The 18,869-nt window shown below is 39.4% G+C and overlaps 1 protein-coding gene across 4 annotated transcripts in view; it reads left to right on the top strand.

Moving 5' to 3' along the window:
• The first annotated feature begins 557 nt into the window (after positions 1–557).
• PDS5B (PDS5 cohesin associated factor B) overlaps positions 558–18,869 on the top strand; it is a 101,976-nt gene continuing 83,664 nt past the window's right edge. For 2 of the 4 annotated variants that reach the window (XM_064645496.1, XM_064645498.1), the window contains exon 1: positions 558–673. The gene's annotated coding sequence lies outside the window, so the exon portion shown is untranslated. The remainder of the gene's footprint in view (positions 674–18,869) is intronic. The other 2 variants (XM_064645494.1, XM_064645495.1) reach the window with 1 other exon arrangement.

Raw genomic sequence — 18,869 nt, forward strand, 5'->3', positions numbered from 1 at the left:
TTGGGGTGTCCTGCACAGGGCCACGAGTTGGACTTGATGGTCCTGATCGGTCTCTTCCAGCTCAGCTGTTCTACGATTTTGTGACAAACGCAGCATTTTTATCTGTAGTGACGAGAAGAAACCACATTGCTTTTCTGTTTGCAGTTTCCTGTAAGGGCGCCCCTCAAATTCTTGCACTCACTGAAGCAAAACCGAAGGGCTCGATGAGCGACTTCTGCTACTTTTTCTGCTCTTTCTCTGCAGCCCAGCGGCTTCATTCCTTATTGTTTTAGCGCAACCCTTTAATAATTCGTGTTGTTTTGGGGAAGCGCTCGCCCCCCCAGCTCTCCGGGCGCCCACCACCAGCAGCTGCCCGCGGGCCGCCCCTCGGCCCCTCTCGCGGGCGGGCTGTGGGTGCCGCCCGCCGTGCGCGCGTCGGCCGGCAGGGGGCGCTGCTGCCCCGCGGTGGCCGCTCTCGCGCCGCTCGGCGGTTCCATTGGAGCAGCCGGAGCCTAGTTGGCGCCATTTTGAAGCCGGCAGGGGGACCGGGGCGAGCTGCGGAAGGGGAGGGGGCTGGCGGCGATTGGCTGCGGCGGCGGCGGCAGCGGCAGCGCCTCTCCGAGCCCGGAGCGGCGGCAGCGCGGAGCGGACCCGCCTGCGACCAGCGAGGAGAGGCGGCTGCGGCGGCGGCGGGGTAAGGAGCGCGGCACCTCGGCCGCGGGTACCCCCACCCCGTCCCCGCTCCATTTTCCGTTCCCGGGGGTTGGGGAGGCGCCCGCTCAGACCGAGCTCCGCGGCCGGCGCTCCAGGGAGAGCGGGAGGGCAGAGCTGCCCTCGGCCCGCGGCGGAGCTCCCCCTTCCCATCCCCCTCGCCCCTCCGCGGAGCTGCTCCCCTCCCCCCGTTCCTGTACCCGGCGTCACAAATTAAATTTGCCGCGCCCCCCCCGGCCCCTCGGGCGAGGGGGTGACCTTGGCTGGGGTTCCCCGGGGGCCAGGGGTCACCCCCTGGCCCCGGTGGCCCGGCGGGCGGTGTCGCGCCCAGCGCTGGTGGCTCCTCGCGGCGCGGGGTGGCGGGGGGGGGGCGGGGAGGCTGCTCGCCCGTGGCGGGGAGTGAGTGATCGCGGCTTCCCGCGTGTCCCTTCCCTCCCTGCCTCGGGTGTCCCCTCTCTCCCTCCCTGTCCCGGGCAGCCGGCCTGGTCCCCGCTCCGCGGGGCAGCACCAGGGCTCCCGCCGCCCCGCGCGGCTGCTGCCCGGGCTGGGCTGGGGGACACCCCCGTCCCCTCCCCTCCCGCCCGGCTCGGTCTCTCCGCGCCGCACTTCGCAGCGCTCCTCAGCGGGAAGAGCTGCCGGGGACCGTGGCTTGGTGGGTCCCTACTTGTGTGCGAGCCCGACTCTTTCGTGCTGGCTTTGCCTTTTTTTTTTTTTTTTTTTTTTTTTTCCCTGCTCTTTCTTTTTCCCTCCCACTTTGCATCAGGCTCCGATAGAAAGCGCTCGGGAAGGGAGGACGGGGAGGGGGGGCGGGGGGCGGTTGCCGCCGCCTGGTAGATGGAAAACTATGAATTTTACATCTGAATTGCCAGATGGAGAATGGTTAATTTATAGGTTACGTATTGTTTACGTTGAGACCCTCCGGTCAGGAATCTAGGTCCGTAACTTCATCCCGCTGCAAATAAATCACTATCTGTTCTTCAAAACAGATCAACAATTAATGACGGTGAACAGTCCTGGAAAATTAAACTGCAGCAGACGAGCTCCTATAGAGCTGGATTTTGTCTTGCCAGCCTTATTCTGACTTTTATGCTTGCTTTCTGAGAGCTGTGATTATTTAGTTAGGCGTTTAACACAACTGCTGAAGCATTCTTGTGTTGGTCTTTGTTTTGTGCTTGCTGGGTAGGTGCTTTGGCTGTAATTGATTTCTCTTTGCTGGGGATGGAATAGAAGGAGTGTTGAAAATTTGAGTGCCTTTATAGTTGAAAACGGGTGTCAAATCACGTTTTTGGAAGGGGATAAGATGACATGCATTTTTTTCTGATTTTCCTCTTCCAAAGTAGTGAAATTGTTCAGTTTTCAGGTTATAGAAATTTTACCTGGTATGTCTTGTATGTAATATAGATACGCAAAATGTTATATTGTATAAAGTAATAAGTCAAAAAGATATGAAAATTCTGAACATATGCCATGCTCAGACTATCCTAAAAGAAGACTGAGAGTGACAGACCATCAGTGAGGTAGTTTAACAGAGGTGTGTGTATCATGTTCATCACAGCGTTCGAAAGCATGCACTACTAGAGAAAGTAGTATAGTACTTCAGCACTTGAATGACATCTTGTGTCTGTGCTCAAAGCAAGGTTGTGCTTGATTACTATAAGGTGGGGGCTATGGAGTGGCTATGTGTGGTGTGGTGTTTTGATTTTGTTTTTTTTTTAATATAGTTCCTATATATCTATATATCTCTTGCATTCTCTTAACTAGTTAGTATACAAGGTGGATATACTACAGTTCAGTTTTTGATGAAACAACTAAATAAATTAAAGTGGAAAATCATATATGTATAGCACTTGTCTGCAACTATTTTTTCTCTTGTGCCATGTAAATATTGAATTTAGACTGTATCTAGCAAGCTTACTTATGGACTGAAATTGAGCAAGTCAGCTAAGTCGTTATTAAGCTGTAATTAAACATATAAAACCCAGCAGTCATTGCTAGCATTTGGAAAAGCACAGTAATGAAATATGGGCATGACCTTGGGCTTTATCCATTTTTGTCCGTAGAACAGGAGGCTCTATTACCTCCAGTAGATCGAGGTGCATTTTCTTTTGGGAAATGTTGCTCTCTACCAGTCTTTCAGGTTATACCTTTTTCCTCTCTGTCCTTTCTTGAGTCACCCAGTTTATATTCATACAGAAGAGTAAGAGGGTGCATAGTTATGTGTAGGAGTCTTTTAGTTTAGTAAAGAATTTTCATTTAAAGGTGTTTGGAATAAATGTTTTTTTTCTTTAAGCCTGAGTTTGGAAGAGGTGATAAAGGCTACTTGTTGCACAAGGAGAATTTTCGTGGATGCAACAAATAAGAAAATGTAAAGCTGAACAGTAAAAGCATGCAAAAGAGATGAAGGAAAATACTGCAACTAATAATTTTTCCCTACCAGTTTCATTTTAATATTCTTTTCTCTTAATGTTATTTATCCCAAATACATACCTTCCTCTTTCTTGACATAATCTTTCCTGCTGCCTTCAGACAAGTTCCTTTATAGAATCAAAAAGTGGGTCTGATACGTGATACATTATCTTACCACTTGTCAGTACCATTCTCCTTTTAACAGATTTCTAAAGTAATGGTGTTTTTACTCTTAGCACAAAATGTCAATAATGGAACCTGAAATTATCTTTGGATAGACCAAGGGAATATTGGCAGCTTTCACTTTGAAACTAGGTGGTAAGGGAAAACTGAGTAAACTTTTAAAAGAGTGTGTTTGGTGGTGAAGTGTTGTGTTAATTTTCCAGATTTGTAGACCCTCTGAACTGTTTGAGTAGCATTGACAGATCCTGGAAGGAATCAAGGCTTTTAAAGAATTGCAAAATATATGCTTTAAAAAAAATAATCTTTCCGTGCCCTCAGAGTTTGAACGTCTAAAAGTCAAGACTGTGCATGTATAAAAATGGTATACCTATTGCTTTTCTATTGGTAGCCTCTTCAGTTGAATGTAGTCTCATAGAAAAGTTGAGGGTTTTTTTGTCTGTTTAGTTCTGACACTTAAGTAAGACATATCAAAAGTGCAGTGTGTGAATGATAATTAACTTTGTTATTTTAGCAAGTTAGTGGTTTATTTCAAAACCTCTTTAGAACATTTTGGATTCCACAATAAAAATGCTATTAATGTGAATATTTACTGTAACACATAAAATTTGAGGGAATTCCGTGTAATACAACTAATATTTTAGCTTCATTTCCAAGAATCAGTGTTAATGCCTCCACTCTTTTTAAAGGTTATTATTGTCTGTCTCAGCATATACTGCTTTTCAACCTTTTCTAAAGTGTGGGGAAGTACCTGAAGTACTTTCTGAGGATTAAGACCTCTATTACTTTGTCCCCATCTGTGGAATTTACTCTTTCACATCCTATCCTAAGCACTGGAAAAACATTCTGCTTGTTTTATACTGCCTGATCTTCAGCTCTGTTTTTTCACCTCACAACAACTTTGGTATTAGTATGCTTCAAGAAATAGTAATAAAAAAACCCTGCCATACCTCATTTGCAACAGATGGGCATGTTTGTACTAATCATCTTGTGTCTGTCACCATTTATGTGGTAGTACTGTAACCAGGGATCAGGACGACCCCATCTGGGGTATTCAGATTTAGTCCCTGTTCTTTAAAGATCGATTCCATACAATGCTTACTGTGTATACTTTCCTCTGACTTTATTGGAAATCCTAGTGGATGTTTCTGCTGCTGAAATGAGATGTTTCACTTGCATGCTTTTTGATGCATAAAAAAAGATATGAAGTTAGCAGTCAGAAATGTTATTGTCTTAGTTGCTTCTATTTTGTAGTCACCTAAACTACATTTTCATATTATTATAGGATGGTTTGGGTTCAGAGGGACCTTAAAGATAGTCTAGTTCCAACCCCCCTGCTGTGGGCATGGACACCTTTCATTGACCAGGTGTTCAGAGCTCCATCCAACCTGGCCTTAAACACTTCATAGATGGGGCAAGCTCTCTGGGCAACTGCTCCAGTGCCTCACCACTCTCACAGTAAAGAACTTTTTCCTAATATCTAATCTAAATCTCCTCTCTCACACTTTGAAGCCATTCCCCCCTGTTTTATCACTACATGGTCATGTAAAAAGTCCCTCTCTATCTTTCTTGTAGGCTCCCTTCAGATACTGGAAGGCTGCAATTAGGTCACCCCAAAGCCTCTCTTTTCCAGGCTGAACAATCCCAATTCTCTCAACCTTTCCTCATAGGAGAGGTGCTCCATTCCTCAGATCATCTTTGTGGCCCTCCTCTGTCCAACAGGTCAATGTCCTTTCTGTGCTGGGGGCAGAAGTCTGTTGCTCTTTTAAAGAGTACTAGATTCAGCTAAAACATAATCACTTAAAAAGTGACTGTTGAGTGAGGCTTTCCACCTCTGTGTAAATATACCTATATTGGTTGACCATGACTTCTGTCAAAGCAACCATTGGTTCTCTCTGAGACATCCCCAGTGTATCTGCATCGTAGGTCAATTCAACATCAAAAATCTGAATTCCTAAAGTCTTACAAAGGAAGGGAGCAAATAAAAGACTATTAAAAGAAAGAAAGAAAGAAATATAACACACACACTCAGTTAATCACACTCAGTACAAACATACTGCTTGTGAGGAAGTCCTGAAAAAAATTTACATCAAAATTTTCTGTATGCAATCTTTGGGCCACCTTGAGTTTGACTGTTCATTTCTCTTAGTACTGCTTTGTTATTTAGATGTACAGTTTCGGTGAAGACAGTCAGATTTCTAGGAAGTTATTGTTTGGCACAACATGTTAGGTTTCTATTCTTAACAAAAAGAATTGAGTTGTTGTCAGTTATGAGAAATGAGTGGAAGATACTTCATGGAAACTTTTAATTACATTTAGGGATTTTTTCCCCTGCATCTATCTTCTTATAATTTGAAAGACTTTTCTTATGGAAAATATACTGAGGTGCTGGGCAGCTTGCCATTAGATGTGATACTGTCTAAATAATTTTGTTAATTTTGTTATTTGAAAATTCAGTATGAAGCATCATATGTAGTTCCTCTACATAGGAACAAAGTATATAGAAGCATCTGCAGGTTTTTGTGCCATCAGTTTGTGAAAGCTTTTGTGAGGGACAATGTCTATGGACACTCCAAGTGCCACCCAGTGCTTTTCAAAGGTCTAAGGGAGACAAATTGTCTTAATTTACTTAATTCATGGTATAAAATAAAGTTTATTTTTGGTTTTCTTTCTCTGGGAATGAAGTAATCAGAATAAGGCTATAAAGTTTTGCTTTCCTAGCTTTTAGAAACAGAAGAAAGAACAGATCATCATGGTCTGGCTTCACGAACGAAGATTTGTGAAGGTCTCTACCCACGTTTGTTGCGAGTGTGCTGGTGGCTAAAAAGGCCAATACAAGACAGGCACGTCCGATTGCAAAAGGCACAGCAGAAAGACTCCTTAGGTGGTAAATTCTGCAAGACACGATTCTTTCTGCGTTGCCTTTTCTCCTCAAGGGTGATCCTGTGTGCGTTCTCAAAGGCATCAGCAGCGTTATAGATGGTGTGTCTCCAGGCCTCCCGATTTGAGACCAGAGTAGACCAGTTATGGTGATCAATATGGCCAAGGCTGAGATGTCGTTGCCATGAGAAAGAATAGATAAGCCAATGATAAAATCTTCAGAAGATTTGTAAGGGAATTTTTCAGAGAGACAGTGAGTAGGAGATGCATTTCCTCTTCTATTAGCCTGAATTAATTTATACAGTTCTTAGTTCTTGGAAGCATTTCTATAACTGAAGGAATTAAGAACAAATATTTTCCTACATGCAGAGTTTTTGGAAAAAAATATTCTGTGGTCTTTTTTAACGGCCGATATATCTGTACTTTGAGAAATCGAAACATTTTGAAAGTTTTGCCCAAGTGACAGATGTTGCCTCTAGTAAGCTCTCCATTAGGTTGTCCATACTGTGTTTTATATATGTGTGTATATATATATATAAGCATATTTAGAGTAACTTTTTATTTCTTAAATGCTGCCTTAATCTCTGTATTGCATACAAAAATGCCTTAAAACAATATTAAAATTGCAATTTCTCTTTTAAAAATAGGAAATAGTACAAATTAATTTCTATCCGTGTAAGTGTATGTTATGGTAGTCTTTCGTTTGTTTTTTTTTTTTTTCAACTCGCTGTATTTAGGAATTAGAACTGCATATCAAAGTTGGCGGGCATATTTTCCAAAAGCTGGGAAATGTAAAATGAATTGACAGGGGACTGTGGGAAGGGAAAGCATATCTAGTGATTTGAATGATTGAATGTCACTTTGGGATACTGGCATTCATTCTTTCTGTCAGTTTCTTGTGATCCCAGACAAATCTATTTAAACCAAACTTTTCACAAGAGCATATTAGTAGTGTATTGATTTCCTGGGAGACAGGCTCTAGACCCAGTCTACTTCTGCTTGGCTCAACAGAAGCTTTAGTTTCAAACGCAGCTCTAGATAAAGTGGTGTTGGTGGATAGTTCTTAAATTTCAGTTTGTAACTTGAGTTACTTGTCTATAAAATGAGAAGAAAACTAATTCTTATAAAAAAATTTGTGAAAGTGTTTCGAAAGCAGGTTATGGCACACAAACATAATACAGCTGTGAGAAAACCCACTAAGAAATTAAATCTCTTCAGAGAGTGGCTTAAAGAGAGTATAAGGAACACACATAAAATTTTAAGGAGAAAAGTTGAATAGCTTTGCTTTGAATGAGAAAGAAGTCCTCTGTTAGGGAAAAAAGTAGTGACAGATCAGATATATCAGCTCCTTTGTGTGCATTCTCTTTAATATTGTATAATAAACTTTAATTCTGTTTCCTAAATCTTAAAAATTGGTTTTGCAACTATTTCCATACTTTCACTGTTACTTTTTAAGCAAACTTAGTAAACATCCACTGTATGGATGTGCTCCCGTGAGTCATTATGTTGTAACCTTTAGCCTTTAGTACCTACCACTAATTGATGGATTGCTGTTAGCAGCAGTAAGTTTTTCTCTTGTACCCAGCATCAAGTGGGATGAGGTATGAGAGCTTTTCAGTGGATTCTTGCAAACATTCTTGTTATTGGTAGAAGGGCAGTGTAACATATTGCATGTTGTACTGCAGGCCCTAGAAAGCACTGAATTCTGCTGGTGTGCATTCCCCTCCTGCCACCTGCAGCTGATCTTTCTGCTCTGGTCTCTCTCTAGTCACTTTTCTGTCTAGTTTGTCCTCATACCTCTTAGGTTTCTGCTTCCAATCCTTCATTGTCCAAGTTCATCCTACTTCCTCTCTCACCTTGTTCAACACTTCTTAGACTTTACAGAACCATAGAGTGGGTAAGGTTGGAAGGGACCACTGGAGGTCATCTAGTCCAAGTCCCTGGCTCAAAGAGTATCCCCTAGAACATGTTGCTGGGGACTATGTCCTGATGGCTTTTGACTGTCTCCAGGGAAGGAGACTGTACAACCTCTCTGGGCAGCCTGTTCCAGTGCTCAGTCACCCTCAAAGAAAAGAAGTTCTTCCTTGTCTTCAGGTGGAACTTTGAGTTTCGTTTTCTGTCTGTTGCCTCTTGTCCTATTACTTGGCACCACCGAGAAGAGTCTGGCTCCATCCTCTTCACACTCTCTCTTCATATACCTAGTTACATTGTACATATTAGGAATCTCAAGGCTGATAGGTTACATGAACTGTGGTGTATAGAGGTGGGGTTTTTTGTTGTTTGTTCGGAGTTTTTTTGCACTTTTTGTTCCTATTTCCCCCCCTTTTTTCTTTCTCTTCCCTTGCCCATTAACTTTGCATCTTGGATGAGTGCCTTTTGCATAACCCCTAAACTTCCTAGTCCATTTGATACAGCTTGTTGGTCCCTGCAGTGGAGTTAGTAGAAGTAACTGTGTCCATACCTTGGCTGTTTCCATGGTAAGCTGAGCTTTTTATCTTAAAAACTTAATTAAGACAGACTTCTCTTCAGCTGAGAATCTGGCTGAGGTGTGAACAAATCCAGCTTTTTCTGCTAAAGAAACAGCAACATCTGGTTGTAAGTAGACAAGTGGATTAGAGATGGATTCATCTGTCAGCAGGATTTACCAGATGTGTTTGTTAGTCTGGTTTGTTTATGTTCACCTTCTAACTTCAGGGGAATGAGGAGGGAGCAACCTATAATGTACACATGAACAGTTCTGATACCTTAAGTAATGGTGGAAACTGAACTGTTGTATCGTGATTGTATGCTTACAGTCATGGTGCAAGCAGCTACATCTATTTATTAATAATTTAAAGCTTGCTCCTTTCAGTTGCAAAACCCATCCTTAAAAAATGAGTAAAGTTGTCTTTTCTGTAGGTGTTACTTGTGCCCTAATGGATTCTATTTACAGAACACAATCCAGTGGGGAGTGTATAGGGTTTTTGGTTGTTGTTTTTGATTTAGTTTTTTGTTAATGCTCTCTTGGGTAGGAGGAGAGGTCCTTCTTGAGGAGTGGGTTACAGGGAAGTAAGGAAGTAATCCAGCCTACTAAAATAAGGTATGTGTCCTTACTGCATATCAGCACAGATCTGAGCCTGAGCGCAAGAATAACATGCACACTGACTGCACACTGCATGTGTGGCTGTCATTGTGCAGTGAATGTGTCATAGAATCATAGAAACTCTCAAGGTGGGAGGAAGTCATAAGGGATCATTAAGTCCAACTCCTTACTCCACACAGGACTGCCTGAAACTAAGAGTGTTATCCAGGCACTCCTTGAGCTCTGACAGGTTTGGTGCTGTGACCACTTCCTTGGGGAGCCTGTTCTGGTGACTGACCACCTGTCTGTGAAGAACCTTTCCCTAATGCCCAATCAGAACTTCCCCCGATGCAGCTTCATTCCATCTCTTTGTGTCCTAATGTGAGTGATGAGCTGCAACTGAAGGATAACTAATTACTAAACATTAATTTCAAAACAGAAAACAAATCACAGAGTTTGAAAATCTACTATCGAGAAGGTTGACATAGGGTAGATATGCTCCTGTTTTACTGAAGGCAGGACTAAAATGTATCAATATATGTAAATTTCTGAAAGTGGGGTACCAAGAGGGTAGAGACACTCCTCAGTGGTGCCTGCTGGCAGGTCCAGGGGCAATGGGCACAAGCTGGAACACAAGGTTCCCTCTGAACACACAGCAACATGTTTCCACTGTGAGGGTAATCAAGCATCAGCACAGGTTGCTCTGGGAATTTACAGATTCACTGTTCTTGGAGATGCTCAAAAGCAAAGCCATCTGGATGCACTCCTCGGCAAACTGGCTTTAGGAGACCCCTCTTGAGCAGGGAGATTGGACCAGGTAACCTCCAGAGAGCCGCTCCAACCTCAACCACTGTGTGAAAATACAACCCTATAGGGCTGAATAGTTGTAAGAGATGAATAACTGTATTACAAAAAGTTATAGGAGTGAATAGGTTATAGGCAGAGACATGTTGGTTGAGCTTTGAGGTAGGTGTCAAAGGTAAGTTAAGACTTGAGTCTTCAGCTTCAACTTTTTTTTTAAGTGATCCCACTGGTAGATTCATCTGTGGTAGCAGGTGGTTAGACTCTTTAAGTTTCTTTTAGTCCTGTGGTCTTATAATGCATTTAGTTAACTTGGTTGTAGTATGTCTTCATCTAATTTGTGTTTTGTAATCACAGTTATGGGTTCTTCCTCTGTCTTTGGGGACACCATTAACTTTTTCGGTCTATGGTTTTCTGTCACAGTTTTGCAAAAAGTAGAAAAAAGCAAATGTTTTATCTGGGACAAAAAGCTGAACTGATGGAAACCATCTGGGTAGACAACATCTCTTTGTAAAACACCTAGCTGAATGTGGTTTTGGTACTGAGATTTTTGTATGCAGTTATAATGTAAATGTTTGTTTATAGTTCATATTGATTAGAAGTGAATGCACTTTAGCTCAACATCTGACCTTGTAGTTCAATACCCATACTTTCTTTTAGGTCTTACAATTCAACTCATCCCACTAGCATTCTTTGATCTTTCACAATTCTGTATCAGATAAATTGCAATAGGATGTGAGGCATTTAATTTTGTATTTTTTTAACATTATATGCAAAGTTAGGAATGGAAAGGTATCTCACTTAGGTCTATAAATTGTGACTTGTTACAATAGCAACTTCATTTTGGTTGTCCATCCGGAAAAATTTACAAAATGTTTTGCTTCTGTAGTAGCATACCAGTGTTCTTATTGTGTGGATTTTTTGTTTGTTGGTTGGTTTGGTTTCAGTTTTGGTTTTGTTTGGTTTTATTTTTTTTTGGTATTTAAAAAAAATTATTTCTTCTAGTTCTTTATTTTTTTATATTTTATTTTTTTTTTTAGTATTCTTAGTGTTGGAGGTTTTTTGGGGGGGGGAAAGAAGGTTTGTTTAATTTTAATTCTCAAAAAGACCCCCTCAAACCAAAAAAAAAACCATCAAAGTTTCCTGGTAGGACTCAATAAGGCATTTTAGCCAAACAAATGGTATGCTAAATACTAAGTGTTGTTTCCTCCCAGGGGGCAACACAGTGATTAAACTTGATTTGTACCTAATGTCTGTCTGTTAAGGTGTTTATTTTCCCATTATTTTCCCCATGGCTTCCATGCTGTTTTTTCTCCCCTTCTACAGCTGAAAGTACTACAGCTTTTAATCATTTGAAATTGTGTAATGCAAGATATCTGAGGTTTCTGTGAGTGTTTTTTGTTTTGCTGTTTTGAAAATAGTTAATGTAAAGGAAAATAATAATTCCTGCCTCTTTCCCCCCATTCTTTTTAAGCGGTTGGAGGAAGGAAGCAAATCATTCCTGCCCTACTAAATCTTAAAGTAGTGTCCCTGCCAAAATAGGGCTGCCTCAATATCATGGCCATAAACTAGTGATATTATGGAATTTTGATACCTAGTCTGGTTGTCAGTTCTCTTGTTTTAAAGTACAAGCCTAAGAACTTTCTCTCATTGTTTCTGGTGATTCTGGTAAAAGAAATATTTTATGGGAATTCGAGGTCTGCTTTTTCAAATAGCTATTCACATACCATACAACAGCAAGATACTAATCTCCTCTGTACACTGATTAAGCTGTGTTGTATTCCATTTGGATATTTTGTTTTTATTGACAAGAAAGTTGTCTTAATTTTTAATTTAGAAACCAGAATTCTTCTTCTAATGTTCATTTTTTCTTCAATGGCTGAGTTGTTTATCCTGGAACTTTTGCCTTGTGGTGGTTAATTTTCTTTGGATGGGATCTCCTAGTATTTCTGGTATTTACAGTGATTTCTGACTCTCTTCCACTTACCCTACTGACAGTTTCTTCTTGTTGCCTCTGTGTATGTACTGTCCGATGTAATAGACTTTATGTGTGCTTTTTCCAGTTGAAATTGTCTGCATGATGGGTGCTGGTGGCTGCACATAGTATTCCAAGCCAGTTCTTGCCAGTACTTTGAAATATGTGTTAGATGTTGAGGTCCTGGTTTTGTGAGGGGTTGTTAATTTGTTTGTTCCACAGAATAACAGAATGGGTCAGGTTGGAAGGGACCACAATAGGTCATCTGGTCCAACCTCTGTGCTCCAGCAAGGTCATCCTAGAGCACATGGCACAGGATTGTGGCCAGACAGTTCTTGAATGTCTCCAATGAGGAGAGGAGTCCCTTGAAGTACCTTGTTCTAGAATTAATGCTGAATAGCAAAACTGCTTAGGAAAATCACAATGAAACTATACCTGGACCTAGGCATAGGACCCATCTTTAGACCCTTTTTTTTTTCCCCTTGCAGTTGATTTTCTTTGACTTGCAGCATATCTTCTTATTTGGATGTTCATACGCAGTCTTTATATTCACAAACATTTCTCTTTCTCTAATCTTTTCTTTCATGACAATCTGATCCATCTCTGTATCCGTCCATCTATGATTTCCAATTTAACGCTTACGTAATAAGTGATTTTCAGTGCAAGGAAAGTGCAAATTGTTTTGTCACAGACTGATCAAACATAAATTGAGCCAGGGTAGTAAAATAAGCCTGTAAGTTACGTTTATCCCTGTTTTTGAAATTCTGACTTTAGCATGCAGATTTTTTCCTAAACTCTTCAAATATTATTGATATCAAATCAGTGCAGCTGTACTGGCAGTATTATTATTTTTTTGACTTTGCATTATTAGTGACAGTGCTGCTTTTATTTTCTTGTACTATACCTTAATTTTTTGAAATTGAAGTGTACTGCACCATAATTTTTAAATATCTTTAAAAAGCTCTGTATTCCGCAGTGGTTCATGAATTCTCTGTACAGTTACTTTAATTTGAAAATGTGAAATTCTTAATGTAGATACAGTAACTTCTGATTAAATACACCTGTTACCAGTTGTCACAGCAAAGTTTTACCTTCTGTTTCTTTGAAAGTGGGTATTCATCTGACTTTATGGAATACTTCGGTTACTTCTTTCTCTCCAGTCATTACTTTACAGCAGTACTTTTTTTTTTTCTCTTTCTTGATTTGAGCCATTGAAGTTCAATTTTTTTTTAGCTTATTTACAATGGACATTGCAATTTGGCTCCAATTCTGTCTTTATTTCCTGATCTTTGTGGTACAGCTCTCCTATTTTGAGGGCTGTAATTACTACTTACAGTTTTTACTAACTGGTTGTTTGAATTTACTTAGTAGTATGAAAACTTTTCTTGCACCCCAATCAAGGGGACAAAGAGCTTAACACTCAATTATGTTCCTTTACCATGGACATTGCCTGTGACTGTTGTGTTGGAATTGTATACATCACCAAATTGCTTCTGTGTGAAGACTCTCAGGACTGGTCATAGTTTGTGTTTTTTAAGATTTTGTATGGTTGCATAATATGACCACCTAAGGAATGTTTCCCCTAGTACTTGGCTAACTGACAAATATATTGCAGTTGTCTATTTTATTAACATCGTATTTGGTCAGCGTACACTCTTCTTTCGCTGTCAGATTTATTTGCTATCATCTTCCAGTGTTTATCTCCTTGTAATTTCTTTTCCTGAAGCCATGGACAGAAATAAGACATTTTAATTGTAATTCCTGCAGTTCCTTTTACTTAGTCTTGGGTAGAAATATGAAAGCTGAGATCCCACAGTAATAGGGCAATTTTATTTTTCCTTAGGTGATTGAATGGTTTAATGGTGAATTCTGTTATGTAGTTTCTTATAATTTATTTTTATTTTAACCTGGGTTGATTTCAGTGAAAATGCTGTTCCATAGATGGCACAAAAAAGAGGCAGTTTTATTGGTGTCATTTTTTAATTTTAATCAAATCTGAAAAAATGCTGAAACTTACAAGTTGGGTCAATTCTCTTTTATGGGAGCTGCAAGTGTCTGCAACACCACTGGAGAGAGCTGTGTGCTGAGATAAGTTGGTACTGAATACTTTCTACTTGCTAAATCTCTGGAAGGCTCACTTTAATGAAGTTTGAAAAAGAATACTATTAGCAGAAATGGCGACTTGCCTGGGATCATTTGCTAACTGATTGCAATTCTCTTAAGTTGCTTGAGGCCTTTTAGTGGGCATATGCTGATTTTGGTATCATGTCTTGTCTTAATGTTCTTATGTGTTAGTTCTTTTCCTGAATCCTTCAAGTCCTCTGTACATTGCAAAGATCTCTCTTCTTGCACAGTTACTACCTGCACATCTTTTGATTTTCCACAAAGTGTTTACTTACTATGTTAATAAAGAAACTTGTGCTTTGCTGTATTTTCTAATGTAAGATTGAAAAAGTGTTTCCTAATTTAAATAGATGTTATTACTTACATATTGACTGTCAAAGGATTGCCATTAATGGATTTCTATAGTGAAACTCAGTGCTTTTCATGTAGTTTGTTGGACTGAGAGTGTTACTTTTACCTTATAATGTGGGTGTTTATTCCAGAAGACCTTTAATTAGTGGTTTCTGGAAATTCTTCCTGTATCAGTCCTTACTATGTAAAGTGCTACCTTACAGAAATAGGAAGCTAACATTTTCTTGATACTATGGGTTCTAAAAGAGAATGAAAAGTATTCAATCTAGACATTATATCTGAATCGGTATGAAAAATGACCTGGATTTACATGAGCGCACTTGGCCCACCATTCTAAAGTTTTCTATTTTATTCAATAGCAGAAAATTAACTGCCAGGTTTCAGCTTGGAGTAGCTTTTTATAGCCAAGTTATAACTCTTTAGCAGTAGATTTATTATGGAAATAGATTTAGTTCAGTGGATATCACTTGGATAATGCAAATCTTTAACAGCTAAGTCAATCAGCTGTACACCAGCAGGAATTTGCCAGGATGTAAAAAAATTCTGTAAATTGCTTAAATCATTAAATTATTTGGTTTTTATTAATAATCCTGATGAACTAGAAAGATGCCTACCTCTTCCACCTCTGTAAGTTGCTGACTAGTCTCTTCAGAATATCTTGTTGCACCTTTTGAGGAAATTACATCTGTAGTGGGCCAATTTCTTCATGCATACTGTGTTGTTGAAACAAAGTTAGCGGTCTCCAAATATTTGTTGTGATTTATATTTATTTGTACCAGGACGTCACCCACTGAGGGCGCAAAACTAAAAAAAAAAAAGATATAAATAATAAAAAGAAATGACAAACAACATGCTGATAGAGGAATAGAGCTTTGGAGTGAAATATGTATTGTGATTGATGAGATGGAAAAGATTTTACTTCCTCACAGTATTCCCTGAGACAATTTAGGAAAATGTACTTGCGTCTCCTAAACGGTTTTTGTGTTTTTGACAGAATGGCCTATGACAGTGAGAGGCCACTGATGATACTCCTTGATTATGGAGAACATGTTGATAAGTATTTGGAAATCCTTTTGGGCTAGACTTTCTTGTTGGAATGATGTGAACTGTGGAAACACATATATTTAATTCTCTACACATTGCAATTTTTTCCGTACCAGCCATTTATTAAATTCACTTAGGCTTCTAATAGCTTTGTGAACATGAAGAAAGGATTAATCTCAGTGACTCATTGAAACATGTCTTGGAAACATAGATTTAAAAGTATATGTATTAATATAGGTCAAATTTATATAGACTTTCTTAGATTTTGGGTGTGTAATTTAAAAATTCTGGTCTCAAGATGTAGCTATATAACGAATTATGTATAATTCATTGAAAGTTCTGAAAAATAAGAATGATGATGAAGTTTTCTAAGTTGGTCACTGTTTCTGGTGATCTTTTAAATCCTCATGTTTGGATTCTGGATTTTAAAGAGGAGGTGATAGTAAGGTAGGGGACAGACTTGCAAGGAATATAGGATTGATTTGCCAAAGCTTGCTTCATCACTTGGATAAGATTTCTACAAAACTATTTGAAGGATTAGGATTTAAACACATGTATGGATCTCTGGAAAGGTACTGCTGACACATAACTCCATGAATGTTAAGGCATAGTTTGCTTAATGATTAGCTCAGTTGATTAAATCACCATAGGCAATGTAAACTGTCAACCAAACAAAATACAGTTAAATGGAGTGTGGTTTAAGTCCTCTTTTTAGATCGTTGACTTAACATCCTGTAATGATATTTATAGACCTATTAAGTATATTGCATAGGTACTTAATATGCAAGACACTAATCCATGTTTTATTTGCATAATCACAATCCGTATGTACTGTTGAGCAAGTAGTGTATGTGGAGTTAGATAAAGTTGTGTACCATATAGAAACCATCTGAATATTGACTCTTTTAATAATATAATGGCCAGTAGACTTATCTGTTCACATGTCTTTGGAACACTTCCAGGGATGGTGATTCTACCACTTCCCTGGGCAGCCTGTTCCAATGCCTGACCACCCTTTTGGTGATGAATTTTTTCCTGATATCCAATTTAAACCTCCCCTTTCCTCTGTCCTGTTATTTGTTACCTGGGAGAAAAGACTGACCCCCACCTTGCTACAGCCTCCTTTCAGATAGTTGTAGAGTGTGATAAGGTCCCTCCTGAACCTGCTTTTCTCCAGGCTAAACACCCCCAGCTCCTTCAGACACATCTTGTAAGACTTGTGCACTTTATCTTTTCATTCTATATATGGAATAATACTGGATTTCTGAAAACATTGTGGAGAACAACTAAAATTTCAGTTGACTCTGTCAGCTGACTCTCTTGTTGAAGCTCAAAGAATCTGTCAAAGAGTTTTCTTTTTTCGAAATGCTTGTCGTCTTCTAGCATATTCCAAAGGAAGACAGTGCATTTTTAGAAACAAATTTTAAAAGTTTTTTGAAATTCAGTCATTGGATATCACCTCACTGGCTTATGGATTTACGTGCTCAGCATGTTCTAGGTACAGCTGGCCTTAAGGCTCTTGTTCTTAGCTGTCACTGTCTTCTTTTTCTGTGAGAGAAGTTCGCTGAAACAGCTGCTGTAATTTTTCTGTGAAATCACAGAGACTTGCATTTGGCTAGAATCAGGTTGAAAACAAACCTCCTCCAAAAAAAAATCCTAGATCCTACTAAGTGTTCACTTATTTGGACAAAGATTATTTTGACAAAGTTATGCTGGCAGCCTAGAAGAACAGGAACTTCTAGCAGTGGGATGTAACAAACAAATTGTTTTATTTATGTAATGGTTGAGGTGACAACTGTCATACAAGGAGATAGTTTATCATTGAATTTTCTCTTGTTTGAAGGATAGGTTTTGTTTTTTACTGTTTCTTTTCAATGATTGTTTTTTTTCATTAGTAAAACTTACCATTAACTTTTAGTAGTGATCTGAGAATTTGTATCACATAGAAAGTTTTAAATATTTATTATTCTTTATCTCTTATGGTCTAAGTAATAGGCTATTTCATTGAGCCTTTTAAAATTATTTTTGGCTCTATAAGATTAGATTTATTAATTTTTTTGAAAACTAAGACCTATCTAGTTTTTTTCTGTACTTCTGAGAGGAATAAGCTTTGTACTCTATCTATAACCTTGGCTGGCTGCTAGGTGCCAACACTGCTGCTCTCTCACTCCCCTTGCTTAATGGAACAGGGAAGGAAATAAGATGAAAAAGCTCATGGGTCAAGATAAATGGAGGGAAATCACTTTTCTCCTTCGCTAACCTCAGTGTCTGAAGGGTTTTTTTCACATTTAGTTGCTTTTCTTTCCCGTAACTGCCATGCAGAATTTTAACAAGTTCTTAAAATATGTTATCACAGAGCCCACTGTCACTGGTGGGCTCAGGTTTGGCAAGGGTTGAGTCCCTTTTGGAGCTGTCTGGAAATGGCTCTTTTGACCATGGGGACAAGCCCTGGTCTCTTCCCACAGGGCCATCCCTTCAGCCTCCCCCTCTACCAAAACCTTGCCACATAAACACAATATAGATGTTCAATTTCAAGCCCAGACCTTGGATGCCACTCAAACTTAAAAGCTTGGCTGCATGGCAGTTGGACGTATCAGCTGGACAGTTCAACTGGACTGTAATGTATGAGTTTCAGTCTTTGAATTATTTCACAGTGTGCTCCAAATGAGACTACATCACCATGTTCTAATCAAGTTTCCACTGCAGTTGATCTGATCTGACAGCTATCTGCCACTGGATGGTGGAGTTTTGTTCCTCGATTCCCTTAGTTACTATTGCTTCCCTTGAGTTAGCTTTGATGCTTGTCACACGCTTTTCAAAAACAATTAGGCTTGTTTTTTGACTTGTCGAGCTTGATTGGTCCCACAAAGCATCTGATGCTTTTATACATTCTCAGATTGAGGAGAGCAAGACTCCCTTCTGCTGTGATGAGCTGTTAAAGTTAATTTAGCTATGATATATAACATCACCTCATCTGTGCTTTTGAGGAGTTTTAGACTTACTGTCATGGCAGTGTATTAAAAAATATGATGGGGATAAAGGTGACATCATATTTTCCTGGGAGTATTAGAAAAAGTTACTTCAATGAGTTTTGTTACTTCCCAGCTTTCTCATTATCAGTTTTTACTACAACTACAAGTATGCAGCACTTTTCAATTGTTGTATATAGGTAGGTGATGACAGAAACTGAGTTGGCTTTTGTGTGTCTTGTTGAAGTACATTGCCTATCATACCTGTTGAATGAAATCTGATTATGTTCATTCTACTCATGTTTTCCCCATTTCAAAAAATAAAATGTATTGTGCTGGATGTATTCTTTACAAAAAAATATTTAAAAGTCAATATTAATTTTTTGTT

This window comes from Pseudopipra pipra, chromosome 2, assembly GCF_036250125.1.
Source record: "Pseudopipra pipra isolate bDixPip1 chromosome 2, bDixPip1.hap1, whole genome shotgun sequence".
In the NCBI taxonomy this organism is placed as follows: Eukaryota; Metazoa; Chordata; class Aves; order Passeriformes; family Pipridae; genus Pseudopipra; species Pseudopipra pipra.